Source organism: Ornithorhynchus anatinus, chromosome 18 (genome assembly GCF_004115215.2).
Source record: "Ornithorhynchus anatinus isolate Pmale09 chromosome 18, mOrnAna1.pri.v4, whole genome shotgun sequence".
Taxonomy (NCBI): domain Eukaryota; kingdom Metazoa; phylum Chordata; class Mammalia; order Monotremata; family Ornithorhynchidae; genus Ornithorhynchus; species Ornithorhynchus anatinus.
In genome coordinates this window covers 21,024,625-21,045,801 of record NC_041745.1, presented here as the reverse complement: position 1 = coordinate 21,045,801, position 21,177 = coordinate 21,024,625, and the positions used below count along the sequence as shown (strand labels likewise).

At 41.3% G+C, this 21,177-nt stretch overlaps 1 long non-coding RNA gene and 1 other non-coding gene across 2 annotated transcripts; both read left to right on the top strand.

Annotated features, from left to right (window-relative positions):
• Nucleotides 1–6,137: 6,137 nt before the first annotated feature.
• On the top strand, nt 6,138–6,275 carry LOC114805568. Its single transcript, XR_003753540.1, has one exon. It is a non-coding gene; the product is annotated as a small nucleolar RNA SNORA7 (small nucleolar RNA).
• A 5,491-nt stretch (nt 6,276–11,766) lies between these two features.
• On the top strand, nt 11,767–18,337 carry LOC103170224. The gene is made up of 3 exons (XR_486036.3): nt 11,767–11,877; nt 12,439–12,577; nt 17,888–18,337. It is a non-coding gene; the product is annotated as an uncharacterized LOC103170224 (long non-coding RNA).
• The last annotated feature ends 2,840 nt before the right edge of the window (nt 18,338–21,177 follow it).

Below are 21,177 nucleotides of genomic sequence, written 5' to 3'. Positions count from 1 at the left end.
ATAATTATGAATGAATGAATGAATAATTGGGTAGTGGAATTAATGACACAAAGTCGACACTGATTCCCTCTGTCATTCCTGTCATTCATTTTCCCTGTGTGTTACTCGCATAAGTACGCCTTCAGCCAGCAACCCAGCATGAAAATTGTGAGCAGCACTTACTAAAGGGGTGAGGTTTGGAAAACATTAGTGCTGGTTTTCAGTTACCATGAGTTTTGCTAGAGACAGTCTTGCCAGTTAACAACGTTTGTTGATTGAGCCGAGCTGAGAAAATCAAACTTTGCCAGTGGAAACATTTTGCTTCAAAGCTACATAGGCATTGCTCAACCTGTTGGTTTAAAAAAATGAGCACAGATGCCAAAACAGCGGGTGAAAAAGGAATTGATATTTCCGTTTCTCACATAGCTCATTTAACAGAGCTTGAGCCTATCTTTTTCATCCCAAAAACTTGATAAACTCTTTGTACATCCCTATGTCCCCATAAAGAATTTCTTTCAAAGACAAAAAGTAACAAAAAGTCACCAAATGAGAGCCAGTGGCAAAGAAGTACACCTACAGCCCATACCCAACCCCTTGTGCATTTATGCTTAGTACCGTGCTCTGCAAATAGGACATACTCAATAAATACCATAGAATGATTGTTTGATTGATTGATTTACTACAGTCCAGAGCCAGAACAATGCAGGGATTTCAGAGGGTACAACCAAGAGTCCCATATTTGGGATGGGATAACAGCAACTTCTACCATTTTCTTTAGTTTATTGTGCTGATACAATAGTCTCCAGCCATGTGAGAGACAGGCAATTTGGCTTAGAGTTAACTGGGTGGTGAGATCTTGTCTGTCCATCTCCCCCGATTAGACTGTAAGCCCATCAAACGGCAGGGACTGTCTCTATCTGTTGCCGACTTGTTCATCCCAAGCGCTTAGTACAGTGCTCTGCACATAGTAAGCGCTCAATAAATACCATTGAATGAAAGTACATCCATCCCTACTATATTAATAATAATTGTGGTATTTGTTAAGTGCTTACAACATGCCAAGCATTTATACCAAGCACTGGAGTAGATCCAAGTTAATCAGTTTGGACACAGTCCCTGTTCCACATGGGGCTCACAGTCTATGGGGAGGCAGAACAGGTATTTAATCCTCATTTTACAGGTGAGAAAATTGAGGCACCATGAAGTTAAGTGACTTGAAGCAGAGATTAGAACCACAGTCCTCTGGCTCCCAGACCTGTGTTCTTTCCATTGGGCCATGCTGCTTCTCTTCCCTTTACTTTCTCTGAAGCTGTTTCCCAGGGATTTTTGTTTCTGAGAGGGCCTTAGTTCAATCTTATGCCACTCCACTAACTTCTTCAGTTGGGCCCTGCTATCAACCACTCCTGAAATAAAGACTCACACATAATAGAGACACTTCTATTTGCATAGGTGGAACTCAAAGAATTCTATTGATTGAGTTAATGAATGAATGAATGAGTAAGAGAGTGAATGAATGCATGAAACTCAAGATGGCCAAAACAGGACTCCTTATCTTCCCACCCAAACCCTGTCCACCCCATGACATTCCCATTACTGTTAACAGCAGCACCATCTTCCCAGTCTCAAAAGCCTGTAACCATTCTGTTTTTCTCAATTCATCTCTCTCAATCAACCCAGATTTTTGATCTGTCCCAGGTTCAACCTTAACAACATCATTAAATTCTGCCCTTTCCTCGCCATCCAAACTCCTACCATGCATTTATCTAATCCCACCATGCATTTATCCAATCCCACCTGTATTATGGCATCAGCATCCTTCCTGACCTCCCTACCTACTCCCCACTCCAGTCCCTACTTCACTCTGCTGCCAGGATCATTTCTCTACAAAAACATTCACCCTTTATTTCCCCAGTCCACAAGAACCTCAAGGAGTTGTTCATCCACTACCACATAAAAGAGAAACATCTTGCCATAGGCTTTAAAGCATTCAATTACCTTGCTACTTCCTTCTTTACCTCCCCAATTTCCAACACAACCAACACACCTCGCTCCTCTAATGCCAACCTCCTCACTGTACCACCATCTCATCTATCTTGCCCAAACTCTCACCCGTGTTCTGTCAAGCACAATACCTAGCCTGGAATTCCCTCCCTCTTCATTTCTGACAGGGAATCGCTCACCCTACCTTTATCGCCTTATTGAAAGCACATCTCTTCCTCCTCCCTTTCCCAACTAAGCCCTCATTTCTTCTTCTACCACTTCCTTCTGTGTGACTTTTGCACTAGGACCTGTACCTTTTATTCACCCCTCCCACAACCCCAGAGTACTTATGAACATAACTATTTGCAGTTATATTACTGTCTGTATCCTCCTCTAGATTATAAATTTGATTTGGCAGGGAATGTGTCTACTGACTCTGTTACCTTGTATTCTGTTATACTGTAAACTGTACTAAACACACTGCACAAAGTAAGTGCTCAATAAATATGTCTGATTGACTGATTAATGAACGAGTGAATGAATGAATAAGTAAATGGATACCTGATTAGAGATGGTGGATGAACTATTCCTAACCATTTGAACAGAGGTTCAGGACGGCAAGCAACCTTCAGGGACAGAACCCTTACTGGATCAATCATCGTTCAGTATAGTGATGGGATTTTTTTTTAATTTTCCGCTCATTGAAACCTTGGGATTAACAATATATTGCCAAGGTCTCCACGTTTGAAATGGTGAATCCACTGTCCTCCTTAAATGTGCTCACAGAGAAATGCTCTCTGATCAGAGAGATCCTGCTGAATGGTTCTGATGCTCTATTTGATTACAGCCTAGTTGTTCTCCAAGAAAAGAATTTCCTCGATTAGTAGAGAGATTTTTGCAACTGATGGAAGTGGAGGGCTGGAGTAGATGAACAGTTGAAGTCTCTTTCACACTAGGACTCTTTTTTTATTTTTTTATTTTAAGTCTTTCCCTCTGTAGAGCTTGTCCAATTTCTCACTCTCACCTCTCTTTTTGGGGAAGACCAAGGCAAGGTGAACTTTCAGAAAAAGGTCAAAGAGAATAAATAGAATCTCAAAATGATTTAAGATGAGTGGCAGTCCATCAGGATGAAGATATCTAGGCCTGAAACCTAAAGTGCTGTTGAGTAGACTGAGGGGCAATCTATCAAGGTTATAGTCCAGTGAAGTGCACAGATACTTGCCCCTCACATAAGACTTTCAGTAGCATTTTCCAGGAAATTGTACTGTTAAACGTTTCAAAATAATTTATTTTCTGGTTCACATTTCCCTGGCACAGACATAACCATTACTATTTCCAGTAGCGCACTATAGGTAACATCAATGTTCTGTTATTTCTTCTTCTTCTTTTTTTTAATTACACACTACAAAGTAGAAAAAAAAAAACACCTTGTGGATGCTTTCACCTGTGCTACAGGAAGGGACACTGGGTATTGTTCACTTTGGGAAAGAGATAAGTTATATTTTATAAGATAAGAGATAAGCCCCACCTAAGGTTTTCCCTTTCCTCTTGACTCAACATTTTAGAGTGACTGAAACATACAAGACAGGGGAAAACAGATCAAATCACTCACTTGAGATATTTCAGCTGTGAAGATCTTTTGTGGGGAGAATTAGATCATGATGATAATAATGAGGCATATATTATGTGACAAACATCATATTATGTGCTGAGGTAGAAACCAGATGATGAGGTCAGACACAGGGAGCTCATAGTCTAAATAGGAGGAAGAGCAGGTATTTAATCCCCATTTGTACATGAGGAAACTGAGGTACAGAAACGATAAATGACTGCCCAAGGTCACACAACAGAAAATGACAGAGATTCTAACCCAGGATTAGAATCCATTTCCCCTGACTTCCAATCCCTTACTCTTTCCATTAGGTCATGGGGCTTCTAAGTTCCAAATGCTTCACAAAGGAGAGACTTGGACCTTGGGGAGAATCTATTTCAAAAAGACAAATTGATTTCAGTGTCACCATTTGATTATAAATTGAACTAGAAGGAAATAAAGTAAGTTGGTTTTATCAACCCCACGCTCACACACTGATAAAAAATGATCTCACGAACAATCAAAACAGTCACCAAGATCTTCAGACCCAAAGTAGATCTAGAAGTACACATATTTTAATTTATTAGAACACAAACTAAGTCAGACCAATTGCCCATCCAGCACAGTGTTAGAATTCAATAATGACAACAGGAGGTTTGAAAGAACTTTGTAATGGTGGCCCATCTTCATTATAATGATGGTATTTTTCAAATGCTTAGAGAAGCAGCTTGGCCTAGAGGAAAAAGCACAGGCCTGGGAGTCAGAGGACTTCAGTTCTAATTCCAGCTCCACCACATGTCTGCTGTGTGACCTTGGGCAAGTCACTTAACTTCTCTGTGCCTCAGTTACCTCATCTGTAAAATGGGGATTAAGTCTGTGAGCCTCATTTGGGACATGGACTGTGTCCAACTCTCTCGTGTCTACCCCAGTGCTTAGAACAGTGCCTGAGACATAGTAAGCACTTTACAAATGACACACACACACACACACACACACACACAAAAAAAAAAAGCCCTGGACTTTGTCTTTGGCTCTGTGTTAGGCAAGATCAGATTGGGCACAGAACCTATCCATCACCAGGTTGACAATCTAAGTGGGTGGAACTCTGAACCTCATTTAAAGGGGCTGGTGTAGTAGATAGAGCATGGGACTGGGAGTCAGAAGGTCTTGGGTTCTAATCCTGACTCTGCTACTTGTCTGCTGTGTGACCTTGGGTAAGTCACTTCACTTCTCCGTGCTTCAGTTACCACATCTATGTAAAATTGGGATTTAACATGATTTGCTTTTATCCACCCCATTACTTAAGTACAGTGCCTGGGTCATAGTAAACGCTTAATTATTGCACCACAATTATTATTTTTACAACTATTATTATTACCTTTAGACTGAGGTAAAGAGAGGTCCAAAGGCACACAAGGGTTCAGTGGCAGTGCTGGGGCAAAAATCCAAGTCTCCTCACTCCCAGTTTCATGCCCAGTCCTCTAGGCCACAATAGTTCTCTTCCATTTGTCCCACCACACTGTTATCCTTAAACTTTTTCCCTTAATTGCCTATTAGAAGTGTCTATTATCCATGTATGCATTTAAGATTTCTCAAGATTTTTACCATCCATACCTTTTCCCTCTAATGACTCAATATAGACCTCTGAATTGGACTGAACCCTTGAACAGATTAATATTCTCTGCCTCTACCACTTCCTGTGGTAACGAAAATGCTTATCATATCCTATAACATATAAGTGCTAAACATATTTTCAGGAAAGAAATGTTCCTTTTGTATGTCTTGAGTCTAGTATGCTTGATTTCTGATATTGTGGGATTTTTAAGCAACAAGTCCTTTTTTGCTCTATTCATATCCTTATCCACGTTGATATCCTTTCAGATTCAGTAAAATGGCATCAAGTGTTCTCTTAAACTTATGGTAATTCTGGGTTATGAAATAGTTGTTTTTCCATCTGTTCTCAAAAAAGAGCATCTGCAGTTCCCAATCATGTTAGGTCCTCTTTCCACTACCTTCTCCATCTCTGTGACCTTCTTCTTGTTCCTGAGAGGTGGTACATGGACTCTCACCATCACCAGCCGGTTAAAAACTAAATTAATTTCCTGCCCTTGCAAGGACACATAAATCAGGAGCTGGGAAGGATACATGTTTTTTATGCCAAATTAAGGAACTCTCTAAAACCTAGTGACCTTTATATGGAATGTGAAAATCAGGGATAATTGAGTGGCATGGCTGCTAATTATTTAGAGGAATTAATAATTCAGAAATGGAGACCTGAGACTGATCCCAGCTGGAGGTAGTTTGAGCGGGCTTCAAAAGCCTATTCTCTGCCTGTGACATCTCATCCAAGAGTTTTGTGGCTCAACCTGGAAATTACAGAACAAATGAATATTGGAAATTACGTCAGTGATAAAGGGAAAGAAGTGGTCTAATAAAGAATATGGGAGGCTAATTCCGTGTTAGAATAATAATAACTGTGATGTTTGATAAGAGCTAAACAAGGTGGAGGAGAAGGAAGGAGGAAGAGAATTTATTAAGTACTCATTTGGTATGGTGCACTTTATTGGGTGCTTGATAAGTGAAGAATTCCCTCTCAGAAGAGCACCTGGAGGGTTTCCAGTACTCTACCAGTATTGACTACGGGAGGGAGAGACAAGCAGAAGCATGCCCATTCCATTCTTAGCTTGGAAGGTGGCTAACAAATGGAAGGCAATCTGCTACAAGTCAAAACTCACCTGTGTTGGGCAGCAGCGATGTGGAAGAGAGATGAAGGCAGAGACTCAAGTTGACTGTATGGAAGAAGGCAATGATAAATCACTTCCGAATTTTTACCAAGAAAACTCTATGGATATGTTACCAGAATAATTGCAGATAGAGAATGAGGCGGTCTGGGAGAGATGTGTCCATGGAGTTGCGATGGGTCGGAGATGACACGACAGCATAAGATGAGACACGTAAAGAATAATGAAGTGATGCCCAGCCCTGCCCTCAGAGCTTATACTTCATTGGGGGAGAACATCTGCACAGGACATGTCTAGACTTTTGTTCATCCTGACACAGCTGCTTCTCTTGCTTACTACCTGAAACTGCCCCTACCTCTTCATGCCTGTTTCCCCATTAATGAAAAGAGGGCCACAATCTGTGTTTCCTTCTATATCATAAGATGCTGTGAGGAACAAATGGGAGGGAACATGATACAGTGGCGAGAGCATGGACATGGGAGTTGGGAAAGTTGGGCCAGCTGTGCGATCATAATCAGGACGCTTATCCTCTCTGGACATCAGTTTCCTAGTGCAACAAGCAACACCTTGTAGACCAAAACCTGGGCTCCAATCCTGGCTTTGCCCCATGCCTGCTGTGAAACCTTGGGCAAGTCATTTATCATCTCTGTACCTCAGTATCCTCATTTGTAAAATGATGAAGAAATGTGTGTTCTCCCTACCCCTTAGGCTGTAATCCCCAAATGGTACAGTGATTAGGGCAGATCTGCTCATTATAATAATTATGGCATTTGTTAAGCACTTACTATGTGCAAAGCACTGTTCTAAGCATTGGGGAGGATACAAGGTTATCAGGTTGTCCTATGTGGAGCTCACAGTCTTCATCCCCATTTTACTGATGAGGTAACTGAGGCACAGAGAAGTTGTGACTGGCTCAAAGTCACACACTGGCAAGCGGCTGAACGGGGATTTGGACTCATGACCATTATGTATCCACCTACTGCTCAGCACATTGTAAGTGCTTAGTAGCTACCAATATTCATTATTACTACTAAGTGACTATAATTGGCATTGAAGAGCTGTGGAAAAACAAAAACAGTGGGCAAATTCAAGGTATTATTGTAAATTCCTCTGAAATATTCCCCAAAGCCTATATATCTGTACTGACAGTATGAAGTGTCCCCAAACCATTCACCAGGTCAGCAGTGGAACAAATAGAGCTCTTGGGTCCCAGTCATAGCTCCCATACTCCTTTGCCATGGCATATGGTGAACAAAAGTTGACGGTGTGAATAATAAAATCATAATATGTGGGGGTGCTCTGGTTTTTTCCTTAAGGGGCCAGAGAGTACTAATAAATACCTATATAATGCAGCTTTGTCTTATATTATCACCTACTGTCATCAAGAACTACCTGCGTTTTTTTCTAAGGCCCAGAACTCATATTTTAGACTTGAGTTTCTTTTATCTTTATGCTTCAAAGTAGATGTATCTGATTCATAAATTCATTTGAAAAAATACTTTTGCTGGCATACGCTTCAGTAGCTTTACAACTTACTTGTTCAGTGAGAACAAAGAGTTTTCACATACTGAAATTTAGTAATTCTACAAAAGGACTCCACCAAATACATGGAAGATAGATTGAGGAATTTCTTGAATTGAGCTGGGATTATTCTGTCTATAGTCAAATACTTAGTTGCTTTAAATGTTACACGTGCTAAATAAATGATTTGGTGAAATTCTCGTAGGCAATGATAGATGGGGAAAAATACACTGATCCCAAATGCACAACTAGATCAGGTCATCATAGATGGGCATATTTCACTGCTTACTTTTCAAATGCATTGTTATGTGCTGTATGCAGAATCATTGCTTACTGATACTCTGTGTGATTTTATTTATTTGGAAAGAGGTTGCTCTGAAGAGAATAACAAAGCATTGAATAAAATTCAAAGGTATAAATTATTCAGGTCTATCCAAGAGAGGTGTCAAAAGTCAGCAGCAGTGGGGTCAGCTAATATAATAATGTGCAGATTTGTAGGAATGAAGCTTGAGTTCAGCAAAGTGATGTGTTTTTGCCAATTTTTTTTCCTCTTAATGTATAAACCTATGGGTTTATTCTTAATAATAAATTTCTGTGTGAGAAATTTACTCTGTTCATTATTCATTTACAAGTAATCTTAAGACTGTTGAGTTGGTCTACCTCAAATGAAGTAGAACGCTTGAAAGGTGGAAAAATACCACTACAAAAAGAACTGAGAAGAGCATCATTCAGAACATCATTACAAAACTTAGTGTTTATGATTCTGTTCCTTCCTTTCTATCCAAGGTGCCCCCATGCTGATCCAAATACATGCCATATCCTGCATTGACTATTTCTCCAGTTTACTTGCTAACCTCCCTGACTCCAGCCTCTCCCCTCTCCAGCCCATACTTTACTTTGCTGCCCAGATCATCTTTCTAAAAAATCATTCTGCTTGTGTCTCCCCACTCCTCAAGTACCTGCAATGGTCACCCATCCAACTGGGCATCAAGCAGAAACTCCTCAGTGCTGACTTTAAGGCACTTGAGCAATCTCCATTCTACCTATCCTCGATCCTTTCCCATTATGCCCAACCTCCACATTTTGCTCCTCTAACACCTATCACCAACCTACTATACCTTAGGCTCACTTCTCTAAACTTTGACCCCTTGCTCACACCCTCTATCCTACCTGTAAATACCCCCATTCCCACCTTCATATCTGACAGACCACCATTCTCCCCATCTTCAAAACTCTACTAAAACCATATTTCCTCCAGAAAATTTTCCATAATGAATCTCTCATTTCCTCCCCTTCCTCCTCCCCCCATCCTTGCTTCTCTCTGCATCACCTATATATTTGAGTCCATATTCCTTATGCCCCTCTCAGGTTCGCACCTGGAGAGTTTCCAGTACTCTACCAGTCTCAACTATGGAGCATCAAGCAGAGGCATATCTGTTTCATTATAGCTTGGGCAGTGGCTAGTGAGTGGAAGACAATCGGGTACAAGTCAAAACTCACCTGGACTGGCAGCAGCAGCATGGGAGAGATTCAAGGGTGGAGACTCTGGTTTACTGCTCAGAAGGAGGCAATGGTAAACCACTTCTGCATTTTACCAAGAAGACTATATGGATATGCAACCAGAACAATTGCAGATGGAGGTCGGGCTTTCTGGGAGAGATATGTCCATGGTTTGCTATGGGTCGGAAACGACTCGACAGCATAAGACAAGATAGTCCTTAAGCATTCTGAAACTCACCCCACCCACAACTCTAGAGTACATATATGTATGTGTATGTGTATCACACACACACACACACACACACACTCATGCACACACATATGCATACATCTTTATCCTGGGTTGCTTCCGTTCTCTGTAATCATTTTTTTTGTCTATCTCCCCCACTAGATTGTAAGCTCCTTGTGAACAGGGACTGAGCCTACCATTTTTCCCCAACATTTAGTACAGTGCTGGGCTCACAATAAATGTTCAGCAACTACTATTGACTGATCAACTGATTTGATTGAAGGTGAAGGTGATGTGACAAAGGGATGAAATTTGGAATTTCTTGAACTTTAGACACTCAGTATCTGTGTTTCTCACATTTGTGAACTCTGTAAAGGCAGGGATGGTTTCTGTTTTCTTCTCACTTAACTGAGTAGCTAGTACAGTGTTTAATTTTTGATGCCAATAATCTTATGGAACAAAACAAAATAACAGAAGCCCTCAATTACCTGGCTCCATGCTGTTACATTCTAGTTAACCACGCAACCCAAACTTTCTGATAGCTTGCCTTCAAGGATCAACCATGCTCAATTACTAAGTTAGATGTTGCAGGACAGTTTACATACACTGATGAAACTTAGAGCTATGCCATATAGGGTTTCCCACAATGGAAAGTTCTAAGCTGAAGCATCTGACAAAGTTGATTCAACTGTGCCGGGCAGCAGCATCGTGGGAAAGAATCATAGGTGGATGATCAAGTGATCAAAATGTTGATCAAAGACAACAGCAGAGACTCAAGTTTTATACCACAGGGAAGAAGGCAATGGTAAACCACTTCCATATCTTTACCAAGAAAAATCCAAGGAATCACATGCCAGAACAACTTTATAGTAGAAGATGGGATGTTCTGGGGAGGGTGTGTCAATGGAGTCACTATGGATTGGGAATGATTTGACGTCATTTGAAGAAGGACAAAAACAAGCATTTCCTAAGTAAACCAGAGAAGCTACACACATTGGGGACTCAGTGAATTAGATGGGCATTGCCAGAAACATCTGCTCTAATCGGGGAGAGAGAGGTTGAATGGGACAGGGACAGTTTTCCTTCACTGTAGAGTAATTTGCCTAGTCTATACCATGAGTCTGCTGACTCCATCCAATTCATCTATGAGATTAATTGGGCTCATTAATTGGTACAGAATACTGCTACAGTCTGTGTCACTGTGCCATCTAAACTCTGTTCTTGCCCAGCTCCAGTGATTAGGAATTAAGCTTAATCTCACATTCAAGGTTCTTCTTTCTACTTTTAACTTTTGAGTGTCATTATCTAAATTAATGGCACTCCTTAACTACCATCACTCTCTTCTTTCCTCTCAGTCACATCCTTCCTTCTCACACTGCAGTTCTTTTGTTTTGGCCCAGTTTGGAAGAACCGCATTTATGATTTGTCTAAGCCTAATTTAATTTACTCCTACAATGCAGTGTTTTATGGAAGTTATTAAGACTGCACCATAATTCAGTTGTGTAATTATGTTTGTGTTTCTTTAACGATGCTTTTAACTTAGAAATAGATGCCTTGGCAAGCCACAGTACAGGACTTGATATGCAAAATGAATTTGATATTAATAGCATTGGAAAAATCTGCTCTAGACCAACAGTTTCATTTGTGTTTGATGAAAATGATTTTTAATGACAATATATAGTAATTTATTAATGCTGTCAAAGAAAGCAGATATTCCTATAGCATTTCACATCTTGAGGCTTTTGTTCCACTCTCTGGCATTCTGAGATTTCTCTCTCTTTTCTTTCTCTGTGGATGAATTAAGAAAAGAATCTGTACCTTGACACATGCCTGCAAAACATTCCAGCAGAGAGCATGTGGCCCAAACACCTAAGGAATTTGTTTTGCCTGGCATCAATCTTGGAAGCTGCCAAATCTCTCCTAGTCTTCCAGCAATATGACAGAATGCTGATTTCACTAATATGCAGGCACCCAGACTCATGTTCCTTGAGGAATAATTAGATGCATATCTTCACTGGAGTACCCAGGCTTCAGACACATCCCTTGTTCTGAAGACAGCATTTTTAATTTTCCCCAGGAATGAGACCTGGAATTGTCTTTTTAATCTCCTTGTAATATTTTAGTTCTTATTCTCTCCTTCCCCCAGTTACTCCTTAGTCTTCTGGGGCTGGAGGGAGGGGCTGTTGCCATGGTGATTCCAAGACCCAAAGTAGGGTAATAATGGTCAAGGTCGTAACTCCTTCTCTTCTCTGGAGGGGCTTCAGGAGAGAAAATCTGGGGGTTCTGGGGGTTGAATCTCTCCTGCCCATGGAAACAGTAGAGTCAGCCGATCATCGGTTAGTCGTATTTATTGAGCACTTACTGTGTGCAGAGCACTGTATTAACTGCTTGAAGGTGAGGTGTACCATTCACCATTAGACTGTAAGCTCCTTGAAGGCAGGGATCATGCCTACTTACCCTATGCTACTTTCCCAAGCCTCTGGACAAAGCACTCAGGGAATATCTTCGATTGATTGAGTCTGTTCAGCGCACCTCTATAGAGTGGCCCCTGAAAGCACTCAAAAATGGTTGAAGCTCCTTTCTCCTTTCTTTCAATTGCCCCACCCATTTTCTAAACAGAAAAATTGTGTTTAATGAGCACCACTCTAATAATGATCCATCGAACCTGAGGAGGAAACAATCTCAGCCCTAGGGTCCATGACTGGGGCTAGGGTTGACACAGTCACCTCAGATTCTGCAGTGCCAAAACTACAGCTATAAAGCCTGTTCCCAGGTGCAGAGCAGCTGCCTCTAGTTGGAAACTATGAATGCTTTCAGAATGTTCATGCTGACAAAGTGGAATGGGAGTAGAGGGGAAAATGCAGTTTCAGAATTTTGGAATTGTTTTGTGTTGGCAGCATGTTCCCAAGCAAGCACCCCGGTGGGGCATAGGAGAAGCTGGCTGCTGCTGCTGGTTTGGCTCCATCAAGGTTCCCAAGGAGGCTGTCAAAGAAGATGGCGTGCTTTCTCTGTGCTGGCTACTACTTCACCATCAAGGTTAAAAAAAAAAGAGAGAGAAACATCTGCAATGGCACTTGTTTCTCCAACTCTGAGTCAGTCATATCTTTTAAGGCACTGCTTGTGGACTTACTACTTGAGCTGCATATGTTTAGTGATTTCTTACCACCCATTTAACAGTCTGTGTATGGATTATGGATGCTGCACTGAACTTTACAACCTCCCATGCACTATTACGTGAATTTCACCATCCATATCATCATTTTAAACATAATGGAACTTCCCCTTCCACTTCCCCCATCTCCTTCTCTTTCTTTCTCTCTCTCTTACTCCCTCTTTGTCCTTATACATCATATATAATTATTACTATTATCGAGTGCCTCTGAGTTGCTTCTGATTCATAGCAACTCTGTGGATATACTTTCTTCAGAATGTTCTGTCCTCTGCTATAATCTGCAATCCTTCTAACGGTTCTTCTGTTATCGTTGTTATGGTCTCTATCCATCTAGCTGCTGGGCTGCCTCTTCCACCTTTTCCCTGGACTTTTCCCAGCATTAGTATCTTATCCAAAGAACCAGTACTCCTGATTATGTGTCCAAAATATGCTAATCTAATTCAAGTTATTTGGCCTTCCAAAGACCACTTTGGTTTAATTTGATCTAAAATCCATTTGTTTTTCGGGCATTCCACGGCATTCGCAAAAGCCTTCTCCATCACCTTATGTATAATAAGCTTCTTGAAGTCAGGGATGGTACTTTATTTACTCTATTTACTTTATTTACTCTATTGTACTTTCCCAAGGGCTTAGCACTAATTGATTGATTGATAGCAATCCACACTGTAGATCAATCTAAAGTAGATTGATCTAGAACCTCTAGGCTGTAAACTCATTTTAGGAAGGGAATGTGTCAGTTTATTGTTATACTGTACTCTCCCAAGTGCTTAGCATAGTGCTCTGCACATAGTAAGTGCTCAACAAATAGGACTGAAGGAATGAGTGAATGAATATTGAGCAGAACCTGGAATCTGTCCCTGGAAAGGCTGACTTTGTAATGGCAAGACTAGGGCAGAGGCCCTAGGTGGGATATGATGTTGCAGCATGGCTCAGTGGAAAGAGCCTGGGCTTTGGAGTCAGAGGTCATGGGTTCGACTCCCGGCTCTGCCACTTGTCAGCTGTGTGACTGTGGGCAAGTCACTTCACTTCTCTGTGCCTCAGTTACCTCATCTGTAAAATGGGGATTAACTGTGAGCCTCACGTGGGACAACCTGATTACCCTGTATCTACTCCAGCGCTTAGAACAGTGCTCGGCACATAGTAAGCGCTTAACAAAAAAAATACCGACTTGGCGGTGTTGGGGGAAAGATGGTCCAGGCCTAGCGATCAAACTTGGAGCAGGTTAGTCGGTCAGCCAATCGTATTTATTGAGTGCTTACTGCGTGCAGGGCAATGTACTAACTACTTGGAAGAGTACAATAAGCCACAAGAGTATAGTCTTTCAAGAGGTCACCCTTCTGGGATCGTAGAAACAGGCGGAATGTCCTGGACTATTTTGAGTAAGGGTTGGGTTGAGTTAGGTGGAGTGTGGTGGGGTGAGTCAGTTGCAATTACTCAGGGAGCAGAGTAGTCTAGTGGAAAGACCATGTATCTGGAGACCCTGAGTTTTAGACATGGTTCTGGAAATGATCTGCTGTGGTTGCTTGGGCAAGTCACTTAATCCCTCTGAACCTCATACTTGTGGACTCTAAAATGGGTTCTACTACCTGCCTCTCCCTACTTTATAGGGATATCCTTTTGTTAAAAATGAGATAGCTGATGTATGCGAATATTGAAATAATAGAATAGTCACTATACAAATTCAGTGGAGAGAGAAGCAAGAGAAAGGCAGAGAGAATAGGTTGGAATTGGAGGAATGATATGTGTGGACTGGGTTGTAGTGGAAGAGGATAGGTGGTGGAGAAAGAGGTAACTGGGTGCCTGAAAGCTAATACTGAGGAGTTTCTGTTTGATACAAAGGTGGATGGGCAACCAATGGAGGTAGATGAGACATGGGGAGGCCTGATTAGAAGAATGCTTTAGGAAAATGATCCAGGAAAATGGAGAGAAATATGAACTGGAGAGGGGAACAGCTGGAGACAGGGAGGTCAGCAAGACGCTGGTTAGTACACTGTTCTGTAGTGCTCAATAAATGCCATTGATTGATTGACTGAAAGTACCATTGCTATTACTGCTGAAAGAAATCCTTTCATTACTGAAAGAGCCTAAAACCTAAGGAGAAACTTAGGCAATGGAAGAATCTGGTTCACCTAATATCAGGTAATAACAATCGTAGATCATCTATCTTTAAAAGGGTTCTGGATTATTTGGAAGTAGCTGTGCTTATCAAAACCCTCTGGACTGTAAGCTCCTCAAAGGCAGGGATCCTGACTTTCCACTCTATTATATTGTACTCTCTCAAGTGCTTAGTAGTGCTCTGTACACTGTAAGCATTCAATACCACTGTTGATTGATTGATTGATTGCCTGGTCCCACTTCACTACTGAATTTTAATACCACTGTCATGTGACCAACTGATTTCTCATCTGATCCCCATAGATTATTATGTTTCTTCACTAAGTCTCAAAAGGCTCATAGGGAGATTAATGCTGATTGTGTAGTGTTTCCAAACCTCTCTCTTCACTGAGGTTTTGGGAAAAGCCTTTCTGTGATGCCTGCTGATTAGACTCTTGCCTTTTATTTGGTCAAGGAAAGTAAATGGCCCCATTTTCACGATGCCCAACTGTGTGCTGCAGGAGGCTGCATTTGTTTCTGTGTTGTCTCCTTCCCTGCTTGGGTGGTTTGACAAGAGTCACTATCAGACAGTAGCTTAAGCATAGTTGCATATTTCAAAATTCTAATGCACAACAACTGTCAGCCCCAGCTTCAGCTACAAGTCCAATTAAACAGTAGCATTTGGATAATTGTCATTCAGGAGAGGGAAGACTGAGGCCACCAATTCTAAGTTCCCAAGTTGACCTTTTCAAGGCTAGCTAATTGGAAGGTTCCCCTCCTTCATTGCTTCAAGACTTGGAACTGTTTTAAGTGAGATGCTAGTGCTAAGCATCTCCTAATGAGCTGGGAATTACCCCCTTTATATGAATATTAATACAATCTCTTCCATTTAATTGATTCTCTTAAAACACCATTCACTGGATCATTTGATCAAAGCCTCAGGAACTAAGATGTGGGAATCACAAGCTCCAAAAACCATCCCTTTTCAAATGATTACAATACTTCTGAACAGATTTTGACAGCTAAGTCAATTTGTAGAGATGTAGAAAGCTGCCATACTATAGCGGAGGAAAATATGAAAAAGAAGAGCAAGAAAGGAATAGCTGGGAAACCTTCACATAGATACTTTATGCTATGCCTCGAGTAGAAAGTTGTTTGAGTCTCCTATTTTAGAAATTATTTAAAAAGTTTTGTATTTTTGAAAATATTCTTCCATGTTAGGGATTATCCAACTAGGCTTTCCAGAAGAGAAAGAAGGTCCCAGAATTAGATGGATTCAAATTGGGAAGGAAGGAGAGGAAGCTTTCTTCCTCCTCAACCATGGGTCGTACTTCTTGTATTTCTCAACTGTGGAGGAATAAAATTCAGACAGAACAATTTCATTGGATGAGGGTGATAGGTGGTGTGTGAATTTGGGAACAAGAATGGATTATGGAAAGATGCCTTCTACCCCAAATCAAATCCTCTCCCTGATCTGTGACAGTGCCTCTGGAATCCCAGTCTATTACAGCTCTGTCTACATCAGCCATGGGAAGTGGAGAATTGAAAACATTTGCCTGATCATTTAAGTGACATGGTAGTATTTCGGCATCACAGATCAAATCAAAGTTTTGGTCAGAATTATCTGGAAAAGTGTCTTAGCATTCCACTTCCACTCACTCATTTATATTGGCCTTCCTCAAAACTTTTTTTTTCTAAGAGGAAATTAAGCAGAAACATGAGTGTAAATCTGAGGTAGACAACTATGTTGAACAGTTCAGTTCCCAGAAAACATCTCCAATCCTTTTTTTCCACCTCCCTCCAATAAATTTTCATTTACACTAGATGAATGAGAGCCTTAACTCTTGACTTAGCTTGACCTTTAACAGTCCAGGCTTGGACACGATTTTCTTATGTGAGAGATTTCAGTTATTAAAAGAAAACTAAATTATATGAATTACTTAGCTCAGGATATATGAATTTATTGATCGTGATGACAAGACCTGATGAATAGCATTACCTAGTGTCTGAAGCATGGAAGGCAGACAATTTAAAGTTTCATCAAAGAGCTCTGCAAATGTATCTTTCTCCTAAAGCCACCACCACTGTTCAGTTTATAAACTGCATTTGTCTCAAGCTTAATATGACTACAGCAATTATAATGCATATACCAAGTCCTCTAAAATATCAATTTAATTCACGTTATTTCTATATTTAGAATTCTGATTTTCAAGCACACATAGGATAAGTCTTACACATAAGGCCCAAGTCCATGTGATTTTCAGTGGTGCAAATGGAAGCAATTTCAATACGGCTTTTCACGTACTTTCCACTGATCAGTCAAAAGTCATTTGCTGAAGGCCAGATATAAAATATTTGATATTCAAATATAGTTTAGCAGAGACAGTTAAATGTTAAGGTGTTAAATTTTAAATAAATCACTGTGGGTAGAACTGGCAGCAAAGTCTTTGGGAATTAGTAGCTAGGTTAATTTTAAGTTGAATTTTATAGAATTTCCTTCACTTTTTTGTAATGCTTCATTTTTCCTTCCTCAAAGCTTCAGACTCTATATCGCCCCTTCTCACTTCTTTCTCGTCAAAGACTTGAGTAGCTGTTGTGATGCCAGGAGAGATGAGAGAAGGTAAAATGAGAGGCCAAGAGAGGAGAGGAGAAAATATGTGGAAGAAAAGGAGAAGAGAGATAAAGAAGAAGAGGGAATGGAGGAGGGAAAAAAAGGGAGGAAAAGGGAGGAGAGGAGCAGATGGAGAGATGAAGAGAAAGAAAAAGAGAGAGGGAAAGAGAATGAGAGAAAGAGAGGAAAAGAGAATGAAAAGGAGAGAGGGAGGGAGAGAGGGAGAGGAGAAAGGGAAGGATAAAAGAGGGAAAGCGAAAGGGGCAGGGGGAGAAAATGAGAAAGAAAGCACGAAAAGCCCTCATCTCAGCAATAACAAGACTGGGAATAATGTCAAGGCAATGAATTTGTCCACAAATAGGTGAGTCTATCAGTTAGGAGAAGAGATGTTGTAATAAGATCCTGGGGATGGCTCTGTGGTGATGACTCTGGCAGTTGTAGACTGTAAAAGTTTGCTTTCTCATTTCAGATTTTGGCCTAAATAGTCACTTCTGCATGAAAAACAACTTCACAAGATGCATCCAGACATTGCAGGCATGGCAATATCAAAGAGAGATGTCTACTCAAGGGACCTCCATAGACCAAGCCTAATAGCAGATGGGTAAAGCTCCTCCTCCTCCACAGTGAAACTTTGTCTGTTAATCAATTCACAGCAGAGTACTTGATCATATTTTGTCACCATTCAAGAGACAGAACTGGTTTTAGTGATTTGGTGGCTCGAGACACTGCTACAGAATAAATCGTTTTGGGACTTAGGCTCTCACTATACTTTATATGCAACCCATCACCTAAAAAGGCCAGTTTCCATCATTCTCCTTCTTGCAGGGTTTGTTGTCGACTTCTCCATGTACTCACTGATAGACTGGATTAGATGAGAAAATATGCAAATTCACTCCTAATAAAACATTTTAAATTCTGATTTTCTAATCAATCATTTAATCCAGCAATGGTATCTATTGAGCATATATTGCATCAGATCACCGTACTAAGTCCTTGGGAGAGTACAATATAAAGGAGTTGGGCGCTAGACCCAATTCCTGCCCTCAAGGAGATTACATCTAATGGGGGAGGTGGACATTAAAATAAATTATGAATAGGGGAAGCAGTAGCATGTAAGTATCTGTACGTAAGTATTGTGGGGATGGGGCACACTTGAGATCATAGTGATGCAGAAGGGAGAGAGAATCTGGTGGAGAGATGTCAGGTTAATCAAGGAGGGATTCCTGGAGAAGATATGATTTTAGAAGGGCTTTGAAGATGGGAAGAGTAGTGATTTGTACGGTTTGAAGCAGGAGGACGCTCCAAGCAGGATGGAGGATGAGTGTCAAGCTCCCCTGCTTCAAAGCCTTATTGAAGGTACAACTCTTCCAAGAGGCCTTTCCAGACTAAGCGCCATTTTTCCTCATCTCCCACTCTCTTCTGCATCACCCTGACTTGCTCCCTTTGCTCTTTCTCCCTCCCAGCCCCACAGCACTTAAGTTTATATCTTTAATTTTATTTACCCCTTTGCTCTTCCCCACTCCCAGCCCCACAACACTTATGTGCCTATGAGTAATTTCATTTATTTGAATTGATGTCTGTCTCCGCTACTCTAGACAGTGAGCTCATAGCGGGAAAGGGAATGTCACTGTTTATGGTTATACGGTACTTTCCCAAGTGTCTTGTACAGTGCTCAATAAATTTGATTGAATGAATGAATGATCAAGGAGTCAACGGTGAGAGAGATGAGATGAGGGACAGTAAGAAGGTTGGTAGCAGAGGAGTGAATTGTGTAGGCTGGGATGAAGAAGTGAGGGAAGGTAGGAAGAGGAGAGCCAATGGAGAGGAGCTTCTGCTTGAAATAGAGATAGGTGTGACCCACAGGGCCAGTCCGACAGGCTTTCCTTTTGCCTTCTTCCACATCCTGCTACTTGACCCTCTGATAAGCCCTGCTCAACTTTCTCCTTTAAATGCTCTTTTCCAACCCCTGGGAACCACTATGTTGAATATAGTGCAACATCTCCTCTGCAGTCCTCATGCTGGGCTGCTCCTCAGTATAATAACCATAATAACTGTGGCATTTGTTAAACACTTAGTATGTGCCAGGCACTGTACTAAGCCAAGCACTGGGGTAGATACAAAGAAATTGAGTTGGCTCCCAGCATTAATCCCCACTTTACAGATGAGGTAACTGAGGCTTGGGAGAGTACAATATAACAGAGTTGGCAGACGTGTTCCCTGCCCACGATGAGCTTACAGTCTACAAAGGGAGACAGATATTCATATAAATGAAAAAATTACAAATATATCCATAAGTGTTGTGGGGCTAAGGTAGAGATAAATAAAGGGAGCAAATCCAAATGCAAGGGTGATGCAGAAGGGAGTGGGAGAAGAAAAAATGAGGGCCTAGTCAGATAAGGCCTCTTGGAGGAGATGTGCCTTCATTAAGAGGTCATGGGTTCGAATCCAGGTTCTGCCAGTTGTCAGCTGTGTGACCTTGGGCAAGTCACTTAACTTCTCTGTGCCTCAGTTACCTCATCTGTAAAATGGGGATTAACTGTGAGCCTCACATGGGACAACCTGATTACCCTGTATCTGCCTCAGCGCTTAGAACAGTGCTCTGCACATAGTGAGCGTTTAACAAATTCCAACATTATTATTATTATTATTAATGTTTTGAAAGTTGGAAGTCCCACCAAATTCAACACAGCTACCTGCACCAGGGCCCAGTGCCGGAATTCTATTCCTATCAGAGAAGCAGCTTGGCTTAGTGGCCTGAGAGGCATATGGACCTGGGTTCTAATTCCGACTCCACCACTTGTCTGCTGTGTGACCATGGATGAGTCACTTCACTTGTCTGAGCCTCTGTTACATCCTCTGTAAGATTGGGATTAAAACTGTGAACCTTATGTGGGATATGGGCTGTGTCCAACCTGATCGGTTTGTGCTTACCCCAGCTCTTCATACACTTCCTTGGCCCAAAGATAGCACTTAACAAATAGTATTAAAAAAAAAAAGGATATATGTGCAGGATGACCTTTTGGGAAAATATAATGAATCAAAAGTCATCACTGCAGATTCTTGTGCTAAAAATGAATGTGTGGCTGGCTCAGTGATAACTTGGTGAGTGGCCTAAGATAACCATGTAAGTGACATGAGTCTGGAGGCAAATGGGGTTGTGTGGGGGTAGGGTACTGCCAGGCTTGGGACAGGCTGGGAAGATGCTGATGGAGCAGAGAGGCTTGTCATACAATAATTGCAGTCCTGAAACACCCCCTCTACCTCTACCTCTCCAGATGAATCCAAGGAGACATTTGATCCAAGGAGTGTGCAATAGTCAATTTGTCCCTGGCCAAGAGGCTGTTTCACTTAAAAGTGGAAGAGAGGTACCCTCGTGCACTGAGCTAAAAGGAAAATTATTTTGGAAAGAAGTGCCTGTCCCATGACAATCCAGGCACTTTGTTTAGCAAAGGCAACACAAATGACTGGGTAGTAGAAATACAAGATTACACATCTGGGAGGCTTTCTAAGCCAGGGACATAAGACATGTGTGAAATGCATAAACTTCACTTCATTGGATTAGACCATCCTGGGGTCCTCTATCTGATCTTCCTTCCCTCAGTTGAAGGACTTAATTTTGGCACAGTTATGAGTTGCATCCTCTGGCTGGTTCTTGCCAAAAAATGAGCCACATCTTCTGACTGGTGCCTGCGGATGAGATCTGAGATTTTCTTAATATCACCCCAAGAGATGGAGAAAATATTTCTGAAAATTCAAAAT